The 22336-nt window shown below is 38.1% G+C and overlaps 1 protein-coding gene across 2 annotated transcripts in view; it reads right to left on the bottom strand.

Annotated features, from left to right (window-relative positions):
• Window positions 1-22336, bottom strand: part of PEPD (peptidase D) — a 131534-nt gene that overhangs the window by 63270 nt on the left and 45928 nt on the right. The gene's annotated exons all lie outside the window — the stretch shown is intronic.

Below are 22336 nucleotides of genomic sequence, written 5' to 3'. Positions count from 1 at the left end.
GAGACACACACATCACTTTGGGTTGGAGGAACAATTAATTACTCATTCCCAGGTTTCTCGTGAAGGATGACCCAAACCACTGAATAACTACATTCATTTTTCCCAGATACCGGAACCACGCCAAGAACCATGCCAAGAGCCAGGCTGGACACTGGTAGTTCAGGAACCAGATTCTTGGACTGTGTATTAGAGAGATCTGATGACAGAAATGCACCTTGCCTTGTGAAGCACACAATGTTTGGAATAGTCAAGGACACACATGCATTACCATCTCATTAAGTTTCTTCTATTGAAAATATATTTATATAATTTTTTTTTTCACACTAGATCACTCACTGGCTTGAGGATGTTTCAGATCTCCAATAATGTGCTCAGTACAACTTTTAGAAACTTGCCTCCTAATAAAAAGAAACCTTTACATACTTCGAAAATAATATTATTTGAACACAGCTCTTGAGACTTGACTTGAAATGCACACATTTAGTTTTGAACTATAAATTGGAAACCACAGTGGCTTAAGGGAGATCTGTGCAGAATTTGGGAGTATTTTCTGTAGTGGTCTTCTTAGGTTTTTTTTATGAGTGCAAGTTGGAAGACATAGGTGGATAACTATTAGTTATCTGTGCACCGAATTACTTTTGAGTTGCAACTAGACTGTGCCCATATGCTTTCATACAAAGTAAGTATCAAGCAGAGCCATGAGAGAGGCTAAAATCCAAAGCTCTTCTGAAGAATTCACAAGAGGCAAATTCTTCCAAAGCTGATCTGTTTATACCAGGGCTGAAAACCACAATTTTGATCATTTAGACACAGAAATATTTTCATATGAGAAAGCTATAAAGCTCAAATAACACAAAATTGTTAAGCTACAGTAAATAAAATTTGTCTATGATATCTAAAGTATTTATGCTTAGCTTCAAACTGGGCAGGAAGAACCATGTACACAGGGAAGGAGGCATCAGTATCAGCCCATGACGGGACATACAAGCAGTGCTCCCTTTAACCCCACACTAGACCCTGAGGTTCTTAAATACAGAGCATTTTCCTTTGTTAATCAATTTACTTTGGTAATGTCATTTATTTTGCATGGACAACTAGATGCTCTAAAGCTGTTCATCTAATCCTATTTTCATTTAGTTCACAACACAACATTGTAATATTGCAAAAACACGTCTGATGTTTTAATACAAAGAGTCAGAACTTCATTGCAAAAGAGTAAAGAAGGGCAGTGGAGCAAAGTTGAAGAAATAATCCAGTTTACTATTAATGAATGAATGCTGGATTACAAATTTGCACCAGAATAAGAAAATTAGCACTATGAGCAGATAAACAAGAGTTTCTTCTACATCTTGGAGTCAATATCATTAAAGATTTACAAAAGCAGTGTTAATAATAAAACTGCATTTTCCTCACACACACGCATTTTCACTTTTTAACTTTATGGCTGTCCTTTTATCACCACAGTGAACTATTCCATAAGAAGCAAGTTTACCCACATGATTTTGCAAACCTAAAATTTCTGAATAATTTTTAGGACACAGAACAAAAACCCAACATGACTCTGTGATACTGCTGCAGCAGTTTAACAATGCCCGTGGAACTGTGTCCCCTTCTCCCTCCAGAAAGACTGATAGAACTTTATTTTAACAGCTCTGAGTTTAAATCCACGTTTTTTTCCCCCAATATGAGGAAAGGGCAAGAGTTTTAACAAATTAAGTTAGTGCATATACCCACTCTCACTTGATTTGCTCTTCATCTAATTCTATGTTGGTGAGACATTTCTCCACCTCACTCTGAAAATTCATCAAATTATGCATTTTCACAGAAGTTCAGCTAACCCATTTCATTCCCAGTGTCCACATGATGACCATGCAAGGCTATGAACTTACTCTCAGCTGCTGCTTTTCCAGAGGCTTGGCAAGACAACTGAACAGGTACCCTAGAGATAGGAGAGTTGCAGAGTGCTCTGTAAATACACCTTTTCAGTAAGTCAATCTTTAACACTTAAAAAGCCCTTTAAAAGTCTTATTATTATTTTCCAGAAATGCTTTGAACTCTACTTGGAAAATTCACCTATCATTTCTCAAAACTGTTTGATTCATCTGCATAAAAACTGTTGACTCACAGATTCAAATATTATGACTTCTGAACTATTGAAATTTTAACAGTTATCGTTTCATAGCAATTAAGATTATGAAGACATTCACAGTCAAGCCAGCTAAGATTTTAATGTTAATTCTGACAAACTATCAAGTCAAGGTCTACCTCACTGTTTTTTTCATATGCAGAAGGCCCTGGGCAGTAAGAGTGTGTTCTGTCCGCAGAGGAACGGCTCTTCCAGAGCAGCTCAGTCTGCAGAAGGGCTGTTACACAGAACACAGGCGAGGTTTACCCAAGGGGAGCATCAGAGCTCCAGGGAGTTGAAGAACCACCACTAAGTATCTGACAGAAAAAACAAAGTACAAGAGATTGCCACCACTGAGACTGCAGCTATGATTAGGCCACTGCAAGAAATGACCCTGAATTTTTTTGAACAACTGCCCCTGCAGCTGATGGAGGTAACAGACCCTGTGTGCAATTCCAGAGCCTCCTGCAACATCACCTTCTGTATATTTGGTCATGCCCCTGCCTGCCTGTTGTCTGGAACTCCCCACCTGCTACTGTACCTGGGTAGCCAACACAGCAGCACATCTGCACTGCTTCTGTGCAGCTATAAAACCCTGAATCCAGGATTCATTTTCATACATTTTCTACAGCAGGAGGATTTTTAAAGTGACTTCTCAATCTTCACCAAATGCATAAATGGAAAACAGATCCCACTGCAACACTAGAGAGCAATGACCATTAAGAAGGGTCTCCATTTTACTTATTCACCAATTCTAAAGTTCACTTGGTGTCATGTCCATGATTAACAAGGTAGAACTAAGTTCTGCTCTACTCTAAATTTCATACTTAATCTGGTATTACGGAAAGACATGGCACGATTTTTTCTTAGACTCACTGCTCCATTTCCAGCTGTAATAATTCTAGATCTCAACTGGCATATTTTAAATTAAATTTTTTGTAGTTTAAACCTATTTATCAACAGCTAATTAATGAGGTCTAAATCCTTTGATGACAGAATGATTAAACTGCATTTTAACTAATCTGCCTTTAATTAAAATGCTGCCAGCAAACCATTTCTGGATCTGTAAAAAGGACACATTTATAGATGCTCACTCTTTAACTATGCATTATGTAAAGCCAATAATTAGAAGAACTCATTATTTCGATTATATTTTAATTACTGTTACACATAAAACATGCTTTAATAGATGTAATGCAATACATTTTCTTTCTTTACAACCCACTAATCATTCCTATTGGGGTGACAACCAATAAAAGGAAGTTTAATGTATGCGCTAGTACAGAAATCTTGTTTTAGCTTTGAGCCAATTCTCTCTCAATTTCTTCTTTGCAGCAGAAAGATACTTAATTATCTCCAAACCTAAACCGCAAATGAATCCCTATAAATCCCTGTTAAAACTCTAAAAGGAGATTAGCAGTAACTGACCATAATAAAGATACATGCTTTATCCTTGTTATTACACTTGCATGTCTTAGTTTCTTCAACTCAAAACACAAGGCTACAAAAAAACAAGTCAAGGAAAAAATATAAGGTGACATTTGTACTGATTTTCCTACTTTTTTCCTATTTCAGGAAATAACATGAGTCAAGAGAAGTTCCAGTTAGCTCAAGAGCCACCAATTTCCATTCATTTAGGGTATCCCTTTTCCATTCATTTAGGGTATCCCTTTGCCTCTGTCTGGCAGGGCAGGGTGGTAGATAACTAATGTGATAACTGCAGCCAGCTCTCTATTATCTGCATTAATGGGAGACTGAGACATCTAAATATGAAAGTGATGGAAGTTTAACTGTTCTTTACTAAAGCTAAGCCAGTTTTCAATGGAATAAATTTTTATTGAATACTTTTTTTTTTCTGAATCTACAGATAGCTGGTCAGGAACATTAAATATCCTGTAGCAATCCAACCTTTAAAATGGCATGTGATTATAATAAGTACTTTTTGCTGAGACAACCTAAAATTCAATAAATTACAGTTATGAAACATGTTTCTAAACTCTGCATGTTCCAAGTAGCTGTGTGACACAGAAAATTCAGTCTTAGGGTTTGGCTGCTTTCAGTGATCTGAATCTGGCATGAGGAAGCTAGTAAGCTTGTGGCAGAAGCCCACTTAATTTACCCATTAAATTATACTTTAAAAATATTCAGAAAGGTGTATTATGTTATTTCTACTGACTCAGATATATTTAATTTTAATAAGCTGACTTCTACTGTTTGCACAGATTAATAAAATTGCCGATATTCTTGTTTATGTAAAGTTTTCTCTAAAAATACTTAGCATTTAAAAAACTCTGATAATAAGATGCTTCCATATCACAGGAGCCTATGATGAAGTCACTGAACATACAGATAGTGAAATATCTGCACAACAAGACTTAAGTTGCTGCACAGTTTGATTTATAAAAATCCACTCCTCTAATTTCCCTTTTTGTCTATTTCTGTTTATAGGGCAAACTCTCGAGGGCAGGGAAAATATTTTACTACCTTATTGAGTGCATTGTCCATTTATATTCTGATTAAGTAACAAGAACAATAGCTTATCGTGAAGAGTATATGTACTATATCTCCTCAAGAGACAGCATATCCAGAAAGGTCATTTTGAATATTTTAGCATTCACACTTAACAGATGTCAAGAAAAAATGCTGATGTGGCAATGTGCTTTCATCAAGGTTTATCGAGAACACTTCTTACTTTTAAAAGATTACAAAAGATCTACCTTGAAAAAAACCATGACCTCTTCAGTTTATTATGTATAGCATCCAATTGCTGCTCCACTATGTCAGGAATCTTGTAAAGCCAACACAAGTGACAAGCAGACAAATGAGACTGTTCCTCCTCACATCACCTGTCCTCCCAACCAGGTTACTGTTTTTACTGTCTCGTATGGTACCTCTCAATAAGAAGCCAAGGACAAATATGTTTCAGGACTGTGTGTACAGCAATAATAAGAAGAAACAGTCAAGAAATATTTAAGTTGTTAGAAGTGCTCAGGAAGAACAGTAATAAGGCCAATACCAGAAACAACATTTTGACAGAAGCTCATCAGATATATATGGATGAAAGCAACAGCTCTTTTTTCAGTTTAATTTCCTGATTTATTTAAAGGCTAACTATACTAACTGCTTTTGTTTTAAGATGGCACTTTGGGCAGTAAGTGCTATGATTTCCTTCTGTATCTACCAAGGCAAGGACACAGCACAGAAGTGCCAGCTGCCTACTTGCTCTCATGCTGATGGAGTCCAGTACACCAGAGCAACACAGGAAGGGAGAGGTGACCAGTGTTTTCCTGGGGAGATACTTTAGTGGAAGAGCTCATGGCAGACCACTTACAGAAGGCAGAACTCTGCAACCCTGCCTAGATCTCCCCCACACCTTCTGGAGTAGCGCAGGGCAACTGCTTCTTCCCTAGCACAGAACATGCAACTAAACATTGAAAAGCTGGTTGTGCATTTCAGAATCATCTGGTTAACTCCAAAATATTATGCAAACTTCTCTTAAAACTGCAGAAGGCTGGAATAAGATGGTGTGTTCAGCTGGGCTTGCTCCCAGATATTGTATCACCAAAATAAAAGTTTTCCTGGTTTGTGCAGATAAATGACAAATAAGAGATGTCCTTCTATAATCTTTCTGACCATGTTTCAAGGGTCCTGGTCATATAAAATGAGTGAATAGCTGCCCAGAGGACTACACCATTTACCACAAATTACTTCTTTATGGAAGAATCAATTTTACAGTCTCCTGAATTCCAAACACTTGCCTCTTCAATTCAGTGGAATTACTCTTTTGAGGGCCAAGCCTAAGATAGATGACTCGAAGGATCTACTCTTGGGGCTATGATCTATCTGTTACAAAAATCTAGAGAGAACTTTTAAGTCTTTGAAAAAGACTCTAAGAAAATAAAACATGTATCAACACTTTAACACTATGTGGCTAAAAGTGTCCAGATTAATTTGTTGAGTTTCAAACAATCTTCTATCCCAAAAGATCAGAAAGTAAAATTCAAGTCAATCTAATACAACAGAACCAGAAAGCTGTTTGCAAGAGACAAGAGGCCATGCTCCCCCACATACTGTTCTGGAAAATCCAAGATGCCTGTTTTTCAACTCATACAGCTTTTCCAAAGCTGAACTAATTATAATAAAGCTTTAAAAGTATATTAACTAATTCCAACTCCTAAGAAGACAAGAAGCAACTTTAAAAACAAATACCGCTGCAACACAGGGAATAAAATGAAATGCATTCTGCAGAGATGATCCCAACAGCTCTCAAGCTCTTGTTGTCTCAAGAAGAAATCTGTAACGCTGATTGTGGTTCCCTCAGTCCATGCTGCAGAGTACAAATCATGACTCAAGTGAAAGCGAAGGCAAAGTACACCCTCAAAAGAACATTCAACAATTCAAGTTGTCACACAAGGCTTGACAAATCCACTTGCCTGTTCATAAGAGACACACAGAAAATTGCCCAGCTCATAGGTTTCTGCAGATCTACTGCTTTTATTAGAAGAAATTAAAACCATAAGGATTAGAAAGATTACATCAACCAACTATAAATGAGCCTAACATTTCACTGCATACCTAAAACTCTGAGGATGTTTCCGTTACTCCACTCCTGAGATTGCAGAGACTTCACCAGCAAAGAATAAACCAAGAACTCCAACATTAGAATTTCTGAATCTATAAAAAAAATGAAATAAAAAGTTTTGTCCTGATGCTGCATGTATACTTAGGGATCAAAACTGCTGGTGTCAAGATGTGAAACTACATATCAACACCACATCTGCTGGGAGGCACAGTCATGCTCTTGCACCAAAATGGTATAATCTGTTCTCTCTGTATAGAAGATTTTTTACTCCCAACCCTGGCTGCTTCTCCCTAAAGGAAGGTGAAGGCAGACAGGAAAACAGAACAGTACTTGCAGGACAACAGCTTCCATACTAACCTCATAAGGTCTGTGGTGCTTTCTGTTGATGTAGCTGAACAAGCAATCACATCCCCAAAGACAGTGGAAAAATACCTCCACAGTCACACCGTCTTAAAGCATGACCCAGGGTTTAATGGCACATCCAAGCACCAGTGGGTTGATGATATAATTCTAAACACTTGTTTCTTGTCTTACAAATCTTGTAAATCAAATCCCTGTCTGCAACAGGAAGGTGAGCAGCTCCTACAGACAGTTCAGGATGCTCATGAAACCATAGGCCCTCACTCTGCCAGGAATATAACAAGTATTTTAAATACTTAATTCAGCTGGCAATTACCTTTTCACTAGTATATTACACCTTTCATCTCCCTCTGGAGGTGCCTACACACAGTAAACTTACGAGATATAAACAGAAATATGGGCTTTATTTGCCATTTCTCACAGACAAAGCGAGTATCAGATGAGATCACTACTGAAACCTCATAATAGGAGTAGACAGTCTTAATATCAGATTTGACAGGTCTCCACAACCACATGGTAAAAAGATCTAGCTTGTGCCCTGAGTGCTGGAGAGAGGACCAAAATCAGGAGGGATGTTAGAAGACCAGGACATGCTATTGAAGCCTATGGCACATCAGGGAGCAGTGAGGGCTGCTGAAGTCTCTGAATTCAGGGTGAAGTTTAGTTTAGGAAACACTGAACGCTGGTTTACTCAGACACATGCATTTACAGTCAACTTGCCTAAGTCCTTACTTGGAAAAGTCTTCATCAAAGGAAGGTAATTTTCCATTTTAAACATGCTGATTTTGTGAACAGGTAGAATTCACAATTTCTCTTGTTTATGGCTTGTAAATTACTTATCTACCTTAGTTTCTATTTGAGTTTGTCTGGCTTCACCATACAGCTACTGAACACGTGAGGTTTTTGAGTGCTCAAGTAGCCTCCAACAGTACCTGTACACTTGCTAAAGGATTGCCTGTAGTTACTGGAATTACTGTTCTTGAATAATTCAGTGTGTAGGTACCCTTCCTTCTCAAGTGAAAATGTTCCTTGCCATCACTTTCAAAATGGAGCTGACATTAGAAGACAATAGCTGTGACTTTCCACACAGACATCAGACACATAAGTACTATAGAAATTTAAAAAAACTTTACCTTGCACTAGATTCATTCCCCCTGAGGTAATTTAGCCTTTGTTCTAATGTATATATAAAAGTCTCATTAGCTGTTTCTGAGAGATTCACTACAGAAGACATGTTCTGTTGTTTGCAAACTCTCATGTCTAAATTATTTCCAGATCACAAGTCCAGTATTCTCTAGCTTTCATCTAAATTCTTTCTTCTTAAACTTACAACCTCTCTCGTCTGAATTTTAAAAAACTATATTAATAAGCTCAGCTGATCAAATGACCCAGATCTTACAGCTAAACCTTCCCATCATTTTGCTGACCTACTAACTCTAAAAGTTCTCCGCCTGCATTATTTATTTGAATCCAGAAATTATTTCTGAGAAGTCAAATACCATCAAACAACTATTTCTGTCAGTTACCCAGGTTTTAATCCATTTAATGTGTATCTTATTAATATTGTATACAATTAATCGGAATGTTGTGTGATAATAAGGGAAATGCATTACTGAAAGCTAAGTATATTACAGCCATGGAGTTAACTTTATCAACTAAACAATCTAATTAGGAAAATTAAATCCAGGTTTCTATAATAAGATGTCCTTCATAACACCACATTAACTCAAGTTAATTAAATACTTGTCTTCCGTTATTGGAACCTCGTATCAGCAGTGCCACAGTTGCCAAATAAGCTTCCTTCATCAGGAATTGAACATGGCATCTCTCAAAAACCCAGTGTGCACAGTGATGGCTGCTAAAACTTAAGCCATTTTTTAGATCTTCTATATTATATACCTGTATCAGTATTAAATTACTTAGAAAAAAGTAACAGCAAACAAAGACAATTAATTTTCTCTTTTAATACAACATCCACTGGAGAAGTGGAACCATTAAATGAGATCTGTCTACATCATGGATTCCTTCATTATAGTTAATAATTATTTGATTTTTATATTCAATAACATAAATGTGATGTATTAAAAGCAATTAATAGCTAAAAAGTTAATTTTAATTCTTTAATTTTAAAGTATATTTTAAAATGTGTTTTTTAAAAGCCTACTTATTTAACTACAGATGTCAGTGGCTGGTAGTTCCACCAAACAAATGGCTTTTCTCCTCCATTTTTTCATTCAGTTACTTTTGTTTGTCCCCCGGTATTCAGCAGAAACCAGTTACATCAATAAAAAACTGTCAATTTTGATCTGCCTCATGAGATGCAACAGTTCCACATAGATTTTCAGTCAGAAGACAGGGTGACTAGAACAGCTATTATTAAAAGCCATTAGACAGAGTGGCAGGACCAGAGGACAGCTCCCTACATTTATGCTGGATTAAGTGGATACTGTACAGACAGACCTTCAAGTGCTGTAAATAACTTTAAAACTGTACATCGTGGTTGAACTCTCTCCACTGTCAAAACTGGTTAGGTCACATCACATGAGATGGTTTACAGCAAAACAGGAAACTCTGTGTGGCTTATCATAAATTAAAATTGCTTAATACAGGTATTTGGGCAAAGGTCTACAAGAATGAGCGGGGCAAAGGAGACTGCTTGACATAGAACTAATCAGAAAATCACTAGAGGAAAGAAGAAAATCAGCAGCTTTGCTAGAGGTATCACTGGCTTTTAAATAATATTTTCTGCTTCTCCCTTGTGCTGTCAAATCATGCTTTGGTTTATGTCATCTGTACTTAAAATGGACTACTCAAATATAAATAATTTTTAACAGATGCCCAAGTTTCATGGCAGATAAAGCATCATGGGTAAATACCCAGTTTTCATGAGCCAAAGACAGGACATTAGTATTATTCATATTAAGAAAGGAATCAAAGCAAACCTTTGCAACTAAGATGGTATGTGACATTTCCTGATTTTAACAATATTCACAGTGATGATGACAACATTTAACTTTCCTTTTCCATTCATACTTGTTTAATTTTGCTTCTGACAAATATGCCACCATCCATCTCAAAAACACCCCATAACCAAACAAAACTCCCTAAAATATAGAGAAATGTAAAACTAAAAAGGACTCCCAACCCAAATAAACTTAACCCAAGCAGTTACTGGAGAAGAGATGAAGTGATCACAGAAATGCTGCCATTTCTTCTGTATTACTGATATGTTCCAAGTTCCCCTCATTGCTTTCCAAAGCTCCAGGTTTGTATTCTGCAGCACTGCAGTATTTGTAATAGAACTAGCAACGGGGGAAATTACTTTTGCTCACGTATTTAATGCTTTTATGCTAATTACCTCTATGAACTTAAAGAGAGACACCACTTTATGCAGCACTCTCCTACTGCCAGAATCCTGCTTGGGACAAGATGCAGGAGCAGTTCTTCCTGAGAACCCCTGAGCTGCCCCATGCCCACTCCACCAAAGAAGTGACCTGTGTGGTGAACCCACGTTGCTGCTCACTGGTTTCTTTAATGTGGTACTAGGGGAGAGGACAGCAAGCAAATTGCACAAATTTCTGCCATTCCTTTGTGACAGGAGTATCTTTATGCCCCTCCTGGATTATTAGCAAAGTTTTTAAAGGAAGGCTAGCTGAGAAGATACACAGTCATTTCAGAGAGTATCTAAATATCTTGGAAATTTAAGCCCACAGCTCCCAAATACTAAAGCACTGATTTGTAACTATCAAAAAAAAGATGCAGTTGCCTTTAAAAAAACAACCTTGAAAGCTTAAATTTTACTGAAAAGGCACTATGGAAGTGGGACTACAAAACTGAAAGCAAGGTCTTTCCTTACATTAGCAGCAGCTCCTTTGATAATCTAAGTTGAAAGGAATCCAATATATTTTTCAATCTCCAGCCTTACTTTTAATTCCCTGTTAGCTTGGGTAACGAAAACAGATGAGTCCATTTCACTTGCACTTTCTTGTGCACCAGGTGAGCTCACCAGCCCCCAGCACAGCCCAAGCCTCCCTTGGGAAGGGACACCAGCCCCAGACTTCTTCAGGCAAATGAATTGAATTATTTCTACCAGTCTTCACTAGAAAAAATGAGGAGGGAGAGGCTCATGGATAACATTTAACAATTGCAGTGACTATGTGGGAAGAACACAGATTTTTAATTTCTCTTTCTGAATTTCTAATAATTACAACTGAAAATGGACACCCTTGTTAAAATGCACACATTACGGAAACAAATTGCCATTCTCCAGACTATTTTGTTTACTTTCCTACAAAATAATCAATGCAATAGAAGCTCTTTAAATGTTTCCAAGTAACTTTTTCCAAGCAGACAATCATTCAGATTTTAATCTTTTTCATCATGGCTGCTCAAAAAAATACCAAGATGTACAAAGCTCACCCATAGCCAAGAAAAATAAAAAATAATAAAAAAACCCAAACAACCACTAAACCGGTATTTTTTACTTCCACTATCTTTACAATCTATTTTATCATGTTTCTTGAGTGAGTTTTCTACATAGTCTTGCAAAACTCCTTCACAAATACTCCAAGTTTTTTGGGGAGAACAAAAAAGTTTCTTATCTATTCCAGCTGCTTTCAGTACTTGCAGCAATTACCACACTAGGGTGAACTGCAATTTAGGGACTACCCAGTCTCATGTTCCTACTCCATCATTTACCAGCAGTTTAATTTTGTTCTCTTTACGTTCACTAACAGTGTTAAGAATCTTTAAAGCCAAGTTTACCACTCCTTTAATCAGTAATTTCCTGAGTTGCATTCTGCTTTTATTTCACCTCTTAATGACTAACAACAACAACAACCCTTGTAATAATCTGATTATCTTAACAGAAAACTGGAATTTGACCTTAATATACCACCAAACAAGCACAACTGCAGAAACTGTATATTGCATTTGAAAGGGAAGTGAGCCTTATGGGTGGATTTTGAAACATATTTGAGTATTATCACAAAGAAGAAAGGGAGCCAGCAGAGGCTGGCCATTTGCTGTTGCAGGTACTGTATGGAGAACTGGAGCTTCTGCTCTGTCTCCCCAGAGAAATAATGACAGAAAAACCATAAGGTGGTCAAAGAGACTTGTTTAGCACCTCCTGGAAGAGCTCAGTACAGAAACACATTTTCAACTTCTGGTCCAAGCCTTAGCCCCTGGATACACTGATCCTTGTCCCAGCTGGTTGAGTTGGCAGTGTCTCAGCTGGCAGCTTTCTTGACTTCTGTTATTAGATGAGCATTTCTTATAATTCTGGTTTTCTGTTCTGTTTTCATATGACAACTGTTGTGTGAGGCAAGTGCATCTACCCCCACTAACGAATTACCTGTATTAACAGTACTAAAACCCCAAATATTTTCATTCCACAGGATGTAGAGGGGGAAAAGCCTTCATAAGTCTATGCATTGACACCCTGGCACTTAGTGATGCTTTGACAGACAATTCCAGACAACAGCAATTTTTAGCCTCCGGGAAAATCATACATTTAGGCCAATATGTAATTAATTTGCTAAGTAATCTCATGTGCAATAAGTCCTTAAAAAGGGAATACCACTAGACTTAACAGAAATTTAATCTGATAAAGTCTCCTAGTTGCAAAAAGATAAGAGTACCCAATATTCTAAAAACTACCTATTTTTATTCAGAATAAAGATAGTTATATAAGCCATATACAGTGTCTGAGTTTGCTACCTACAGCTACCATACTACTACCTCTCTTTGAATCTTTGAATCAAATGGACAAATAAACAAACAAACAAAAAGTGAAACAAATAACATCTTACCAACCTGATGAAAGCTTTGTGGCTTCTCACACTCTGAAAAGCAAAATGCTATCCTTTTGCTGCTTATTTCCCACTCTCCCTTTCAAAACATCCTGTTAACATGGGGAATGTGGTTTTGTTTTTGCAACTTTCCAATAACAACAAGTTAATATAAAACTTGTCTGTGTAGATTCTTTGTTAAAGATCATGTCAGTATTTTCTTGTACTTTCTATTAGGTTTAGTAGCCTTATAAGCATTCCTCTTCCCTAATCCCTTTGAACTTCTGCATCTTTCAACAAAGTCTCTTCCTAATCCTGCACTCAGACTTAGAGCAGCATTTGCTTTCTCTAATCACTCTGAAAATCAAGACCTTTGAATGTGATTATAGATACTGCTTTTTTATATTGCCTAGACTTCCATGACAAGAGACCAGAACGGCACACCAAATCCCCACTAAATCTTTGCATGCTGCTGAGGCATTTGCCTGCAATGTACCATTCCCACTTGTATTTACTTATGCTGCTTGGTTCTTCTCATTTCAGTGGTCCTCACCACTGTGCTGCAAGAAACAAGGCAGAGTTCACAAGTTGTACATGGCACACAAATATTTTTTGCAGACTACGGACACGTGTAACAAACCCTCAAGCAGAAGTGAAGTACTATGGCAATGGCCAGACTCACTGGCATTTTCTTTCTCACCTCTGCAGATACAGATGTAGAAAGAATTTAACAGTCCTCTACCAGTCTCTTGCATGTAGATCAGGAAGGATCAAATGGGCAATAACTGGACTTGGTAAGAAAAGCCTGGCAAAGTAATGTACCTTCTCTACCCAAAACTGTGACTGTAGGATTGGCACTGCAAGAATCTTTGGAAGCTGCTAACAGGCCCACAGGGCACTGCTGCTCCAATGGACTTTGAGAGAGATGTGTTTCATACCTGCCACGACAACTCCTCTAAGACACTGTGCTCCACCAGGGCTTATTTAAAGCAGTTCAAAATATTATACATATAGAGAGATGTGTGTGCATGTACATCCTCTATAAACTGAAAAACATACAAATAGTATTTTAAAAATGCATAGAACCTGGCTAGAGTACTTGAACTTCATTCCACGATCACTATATAAATTCACCACTGATGAAAACGTGTTTTGGATCTGTTTAAAAACTATCAGTACTCCTGGTTTATTTCCACCCAAGTGGTATAAAGCCGTATTAACAAAGGTTTTGACAGTCTGTGTACCTGAGGAAAGCCGCCTGCACTTTGCAATACTGAACAGAGCAAGTTCCATGCCCAGTACTCAGATCTTGAAAACACTCCTGATAATTTATTTCAGAATTTTAGCATTAAAAAATAACTTTTTTAAGCTTTTAAGATGTCTTAAATTCTCCCTGCAGTAACAGATTGTCATTACTTTACAACTTTAGAAAGAAAAAATCTTGAAGGGGAACAAACAACGTAATTTTTTTTTATCAAACTTCTTTCACAATTTTCTGAACTACCCTCTCTCAGGTTCCTCACTGCCTATTATAATCTGTCCACAACATTTATATGAAACATATATCCCACAAATCCCAAATAGGGGAACAGATAGTGTGAGACACCTTTCCTTGTTTTGGTACATTGCATCTGACTTAAGAGAGACTAAAACAGATTGAAAAGATACAAGAGGGAGGGTCAGAGAAGGAAATAAAAATGCTTGTAGACTTGCTCTCTGGTACAATTGAAATAGCAAAAAGCGAAAGAAAAGTTAAAAAAAAATAATTAAAAGAATAAATACCAGTTATAAGCCTGGTTCCTCTGAAGTAGCAAGTCTCCATAGACATTTCAGAAATGGCTGCCAGCCAAGTATTTTTAAGCAATTAAAAAAAGAAAACAATCTATGAAAACAGATATATTAAAAATTAACCCAGAAATTTGAACTGATGCTTTATGCCATTTTAGGTCTGAAAAAACAAGAAAAGCTATAGTTTCTGCCATGATTCTTTGCTGATACATACATATGGGATCCTCACCAGAGCTCTGCCCTCTGCTCCAAACTTCCTGTCAGCAGTTGGAAAAGCAATCACAGCTGGCACAGAATTTCCATGTTACCTTTTCTATACACTCCATGCAGAAAAAAAAGCTGCATGTAGCAAGCACATATAAAACCATATTTTGAATTCTGAGCACGGTACATCCAGCCCAGTGTGCACCATGATGCAACACTGTCGCAGTCTGGACAGCTGCTCTATCACCCGGCCCCATCTGAGAAGGGGAATCAGGAAGAGGAAAGGAGACCTGTACATTTAAATGAAAACAGACTTAAGAGAATAACAATATTAATTAAAGAATACTAACCCAAATAGATTTACAAGTTATACTCAGCTCCAGATAGCAGCTGCAAGCTCTCTGCTTCCTGCAGAAGCGGAGGAGTAGGCCTCAGGCACAGGACGACTGGCAAGATGCTCTGGGCCCTCTCAGGAATGCAGCCCTGGTAGAAGAAAAACCCTTCCCTGCAAACTTCCTGATATACAGGGAGAGTGAGGTTTATGGTATGGAATACTTGGGAGAGGCCAGCTGGGGTGAGCTGCCGCAGCTTCACCCCTCCCAGCCCACCTGCATGGTTCAGAACTACCCTCTGCCTCAGTCCCTGAGGAAACGTGCGCACCAGAGCTGGGCACAAACACAAACAACACATCTCGCCTCTTTTGTTCTCACAGAACTGGACTCTGCAGCCTCTCAAAACTACATTTTTTCTGAACAGAAAAGTGATATTATAATTCTGTCCCGGAAAAAACAAGGACAAACATATTTTTAAAGGAGTATCTTGCAAGAAAACACTTTAAAGTACTGTTCAAATGACATGTCATTCCTACCAACAGTCCTATTCTTTGGACAGCCACATCAGACTATTCTTTCACATCAAGACATAGCATGAGAGTTTCAAGGGCAATATTTTTTGTTGAGACTTTTCCATAAAATCAAGTATTGGAAAAAAAAGGCACCTTCCTTCCCCCCCATTCTTAGCAGATTCTTTTCCTTGTTATTCCTTAAAAATATTCCTCAGCACAGACTAAAAGCTTATGTTGCTCACATTCAGACCAGCAGGGTTTATAAGTATATTGCAGGCACATTTCTAGAGAATTTAACAGATACTTTGTTATAACAATACAAATCAGCAAGACCAGTGGCTTAAAAAAAGGGCTCGTTAGCAGTAAGCTGTGTGAACATTACTTTTCTCAAAACCATGCGCCAACTCACTCTACAAATAAATTGCAGCCTCATAAAATTGTCAAAATTGTATCCCTTAGGAACAACAAAAGTTTGATTCACATGCATGTTCTGCATTGTAAAATATTTCATATTGTGTTTCTCCTATGTAAAGTGTAATAGGATACATAATTTGATTCATACTTCAGGGATCCAGCACATCTATTAACTATGTAAAAAAGAGCACATCAAATATTTCACAGTTTAAGCTCCAAGTTTCAAATATCCCTGATACTGAAATAATGAATGGGTGCAGGCAAGAAAGCAAAAACAAAAACCCAACAGCAAAAAAGAATTGTTTGCTGACTATTGCCAGCCTAAACCACTATAGAGTAAAGCAGGAGCCAGAGCTTTCAAGTATCAGAATGAGGAAACCTTTTCTTTCATGCCTATACCGTCATTTACATTAAAATTAATATTCCTATGTAAACTGAGAAAAAAATATTATCAATAAAGCAATTACATTATCTAAAATAGGAAGAGGAAAAAACACTAGATAAATTGTTAATATGAATGAAAATGTTATTTCAGTTTGCAAATTACCAGTTTTGGAAGGGAAGATCACATATGCAAGTTAGTAGCAACTCTTCAAAAAAATCCCTCACAAACCCTCATTAAAAGTCTCATCAGAAGAGTCTGTAACATGCACCAAACCCCCTCTGACATTATGTGCATGGCAATACAGAAAAAAATCACATCGACAGCACTCTGTGCATATGACAAGAGTTAAACCTGTACTTTTGAACAATTCTTTCCATTTTTTCAGGTGATGAAAACACAAGTTTTCGGCATTTTAATTTTAAATAAATTGGTTTGATTAGTGGAAACTCCTGCTATAATACACATATTAAAGCTTCAAGATTGGGATGATCAGCTCTTCTTTATGTCCCAGTTTTACTAATGTACCAAAGAAAAAAGCCTGTGCATGTGAACAGTAAACCCCCAGGTCCCCAAACAATAGTTGGCTATAAAAATGACAAACTACATCCACAGTTTCAGTACACCCCACTCTGTAACAGATTACATTTCAAATTGAGCAATGCACCAAGGCAGCTATTAGTCTTTCAACTCAACAAATTAACAACCGAGCAGCCGAAACCAAATGGCGTCTTGACAATTACAAACTGCATTTCTAAATCCAAATTTCAGTGTGATATTCCTGACTAAATTTTCTGAACTGTGGTGATTTACTTGAGTAAAAAAAATACTGCCCCATGTGGTTCTGAAATATTCTGCAAGTTATCACATCCACTCCACCATCCAATTCTTTAATGAAAGACACATACTGGAGATGAAAGAAAAGGAGATCAGAGCAAGAATGTGATACACAAGAACTGAAAGTTACATCACACATGCAACCCTTGTCAAATTCCTCCAGCGACACCCATCTACACATAATCTATAGCTAAAATGAAAATGAACATTCTCCACGACCCAGCATGATGTGAACCATATCTCAGCTTGAATCTACATAGCAATTGACCAAGAGTTGAGATTTTACACACTATCATCCATTTTCAGCACACACTCTTCAACTCAGAGAAGACACATAAGCAGACAGGAACAACTAATTGTATGGCCCTTCTTTTTCCCTTAGAGGTTTATGTTTTTCTCTTCAAAGCTTTATAGATTGATTGTAAAGCCATGCAGTAAATCAAAAGAAAGCCACTACTCATTACCTATTTAGAATTTCCTGGGCCCTAACTGTGAAGCTATTTCTCTGCTTTTAACAAGGCCACCAGCAATGTCCACCAGCACTACCACGCATGGCAGCTGATATGCATTTTTTCCCAGATCCCTTTTCAGCAGCTTGATGAATTTCCACCTGCTTCTGGTTCTAGAGAACCACCAAAATAAATGATTCATAGATCCAAAATACTTGCTCAGGTTGAAAAAAAGAAAAATATATGTAAAACTAGCTAAGAGTGACTCAGAGGTAAAGAAAACAAAGTGCCTGGTCTAGTGTTCTAGACCAACATGCCCAGTTGCGATTGCCTACGCTCCATCTGAAAAATAAACAAAGTAACATTTGGGTTTTTTTTCAGAAAATGAAGATTTAAAGTTACTTTTGCCACTGCAAAAGTTACCTCTCAGCAAGGAAAAATACATAAAAGGACACAGTTTCTGCCCATCCCTATCAGCTTCTAAATTTCTTCCTGATGTATGAAAGATAGCATGGAAAGTTTAACTGTCTGGGTTTTTTTTGTATCTATGAAATATCAGGAAAGATCAAGCCTCTTCTTTCCACTGTTGCTGGAGGGCACTGCTCAAACAAACCACTTCTCTTTTCCAGTCCTTCAGCAGACAGCAGCACTCAGTCCTTCACTCAGATTCTTTCTAGATAAAAGCAAATACTTTAAGCCCAGTTTTCATTGCTGCCAGCTCTGACAAGTCCCATGCCTCTTGTTTTAGTACAAACAGTGCACACAGCTATGGACAGCAGGTCCCCACCAGCAACCCAGCTCACTGCTGCACAAGCCCTCGCAGCTGTGGGCAGGGCTTAGCAGCAGCACCCCTGGCTGGATGCAAAAGAAGGTACCTGTAGGACTTCGAGAGTATCTCTGGGACCTGAGGACTTGTGCTGTGAGGGGCACTAGATGCTAGCAGAGGGCTAAGTACACGTGGAAGCAGTGGAGGAAGATGAATGGTACCTGGTAATCTAGTATTTATCTGGAACAAGAATGGTGACAGCTGTGATTTGCCACGATTTGCAGCTGTAAGTTGGAAGCCTGGAGCCAAAATCCTCATTCAGGCATTGAGGATCAAAGCAAGGCCACCAGCAGACTGTCAAGATGAACTTGGTGCAGTGTTGACTGGCATAGAGAAGCAGGACCCCTTTCTTGAACTGGTCCCATTATCAACCTACATCCTCCCTAGTCAGCCCCACCAAACACAGACAAGCAACCTGGCACAGTACAATCCTATAATACACAATCTTTACCTCACACATTCAGAAATAAAATACTTGAATAGTCTCTACCTACACATGCTTACATCCATTCATCTTCCCAAGTTGTCTTTAAACAATAAAGACAGTGGCAAAGGTAATAACCCTACCCTTCTTTCCTGCATCACCTCACTAAACAGGAGGGCAAAGTGGAACAAGATAATATGTACCTTGCACTGAACCTTAAAGGAATGAATATATCTGGCAAACAGCAAAGTAATTTAGCTAAAAATATCAGACAGGGATCACACCGCAGATGTAGGTGCAGCCAGGGTGGATGTAGAGAAGCAGTACATTTTGTGTAGAGCAAGTGGGACAGCATGCAGGAGGTTATAGAGCTCCATGAAAGATCTGGCCATCTCACCTCTGCTCCAAAGCACGGCACATAATCTCAGAGCAGTGCATTTCCCCATAATATATTGGAATATACATTTAAATGTTTGCCACAATATTTTGGAATCGAGTTTTGAACTTCAGTAAGGTCTCACCAAATCTTGTAAAATTACTTCTTCATACTATTATGCAAGCTAAGTATAACTGAACCAAAACCTAACAAAACGTCCTCAAAAAAATTTCCAAATCTCACTGGAAGTTCTATACAGTAGCTAAAAAACATTACTTGTGTCTGCCCACACAAATGAATCTGCATCCTTTAGTGTAAGGCCAACAGAAAAACCTTAGCTGTTTTTACTTGCAAGGCTCTTTTCATTTCTCAAAAAAAAGCTCTTCACTTGATGTTGCCTGTGACTATTTTGAGTATCATCAATAATTTAAATTTAGAAGACTATCAAACAATATGACAAATACAAACCACTGAGGGGTGGGGAAAAAAAAAAAAAAAGTACAAATGAAGGTGACCCTTCCTGTCCTCGGGTTGGCATATTTGGGACAAATCTGTCTTTATGTCTCACTGCAGTATTATGGTAAGTGAAAGGTGCTTCTGACTGTCTCAGACCTGAACCTCAGAAACCGTAGCATAATATCCCTCCTAGCATCTCACAACTACTTTCACTTTACTAAAGTCTTTGAACACATCATACAAATTCTATGCATTTCATCAGCCTTTCCCACAGCTAATGACCAAACTGTACTCAGCAGAGAAGATGATACATGGGAAAACAGAGAGGGTTGGGGGCAGGAAAAATAGCAGATCCAAACCCAGCAGATTAACTAACAGAAAAATATTATTTTAAATTCTGTTGGGAATAATGCACATGCTTTGATTGATAGGACTTAAACACCAGAATTAAGGAAGCAAAAAGCACATGTTGCACCTCTTCAAAAGGAAGCAGATTCCCCTGAAGGCAAAAGCATCAGCTCCTGCAGCCCACTGCCTTCTGCAGACCGATGGCTGGAAGATGAACATATTGCTCTTGTTCATCAAAACATTTCACTCACGCATCATATCAGATGCCATCCCATGTTCCTAAGCAACACTACGCTCACTACACATTCTCCCTCCTCTGCCACCACGAGACAAGAGGTTTTAATCATTGACTCATGCTGCACCCAACGTGCAAGAATCCCACCACAAGAGGCTTGGGCACAGCACTGCATTAAGCAGAACCAGGCAGCTTCAGCCCACTCTGTTTTCACGCAGGCATGCAGACTTAAACTAAAAGGCAGCATTGTTACTTTTGAGCTGTTTATGAAGACAAGGTTTTTTAAAAATCCTGGCTTAAACATAAAAAGCTTGCAAATACAAGCTAAAAATTTATATTCTTGCCAGCAGGTATGGAAACATTCTTTCAGAGGTACTGAGGGTTAAACTTTTTTCTGACATTTATAATATTCAGTGCTGGAAAAAAATCTCTGCAAAGAATAATTGCTCCCACAGGGACCAATCCATGGGTCACAGCTTTTTGCACTTGATGGCAACAGAGCCTGGAATGAGATTTTCTATAAAACCTAGATTTAAGCTTGCAGCATAATCACAATGTTTGCCCTAGCTCTAGAAGCTGAACTAAAGCACCATTTCTACAGTGTAATTATTCCACATATGTTCCAAAAACCCATGGGGAAATTTTATTATTCAGAAGAATAAATAGGGTAAAAATAAATGGTTTTTAATTTTAGCCAATTTTTACACTCCTTATGAATTTTCATTTTTCTTATGCAAGTTTAAGTCCATGGGAGAGAGGATTTGCCTTGAAGAAATAATTAAACTTTCCTCTTCAGTTATGCTTCTTAGCAAACACACAGCCACCCACACAGCACACAAGTGCTATTCAGTGACACAGAATGCCAATATAATCACCAACGCTTCATAATCTTCCTTTCAGTTTCAAACTGGATATTTGAAGTTAGAACTTCTGTTCAACAATGCAGAGTAAGCAGAAGTGCAGTAAGGGCTTAGGTTAGAAGGATGTTAGGGTCTCAATATAGAGCTTAATTTGTCCTCAACACTTTTCTGAATACTTCAACTATTATTAGAGGATAATGCAGTAATTTGTTATATGGAATATGTAAACCTACTACCTTAAGGATCATAAAATATTTTAATACTCAATTTATGATGACGACATCTGAACCAGATTTAGTCAGCTGCAGAAGTCAAATTTTTTCTGGGAAAGGAAGTTGAGGAAGCAGGACTCCATCTGGTTGAGGAAGACGCAGGCATATTGTGCACCTAACTCTACCCATGATACCTTCTCCAATTCCTGGGAACATTTCAAAAATCCTTTCTGCAAGCAGGGACCAAACAAAGGACTACAAATATGCTCTGTAGGCAGGTCATAAAATCTGCACACCCCTAAGCTTACTCATAAACAAGCTGCACCATGTTCACTCACCGGCCTCAGGTCACACATCATCTCTGCAAGTGCTGCTCCTTCTTCCCAGACCTCAGGCTGTTTTTCAGCACCTGACCTGGCTCAAGGGCAGAAAGACCAAACACTAAGAGTGGAAATCAGAGGTTAATGCAGACTGGTGGGCTGAAATATAAGAATAGTTTAATCTTCCATGCTTATTCTAAACTGCACTAGGGACCTAGAAAGCAGCAGCTTAGCAGTCTTCCTAAAGATGCCAAATCTAGCTCCAAGGGCTCCACTGGCCCCAAATAAGCAAAAAGCTCACGTGACTCAAACAAATTCCAGACCCCCCAGGAAGGTCCTTATGGACACAAGCCTCTTGAGACAGAAACAGTGTTGGCCAGTACCCTCCTCATGTAAATGGCTTCTTGTCATACAATACTGACCTCTTCTCACAAAGAAAGAATTGCTGATGAAAACCATGTCTCATCCCTAAACACAAACATTTCTGAAATTCCCCAAATCTTGC

This window comes from Apus apus, chromosome 11 (assembly GCF_020740795.1).
Source record: "Apus apus isolate bApuApu2 chromosome 11, bApuApu2.pri.cur, whole genome shotgun sequence".
Taxonomy (NCBI): Eukaryota; Metazoa; Chordata; class Aves; order Apodiformes; family Apodidae; genus Apus; species Apus apus.
This window is presented reverse-complemented; position numbering and strand designations above follow the sequence as displayed.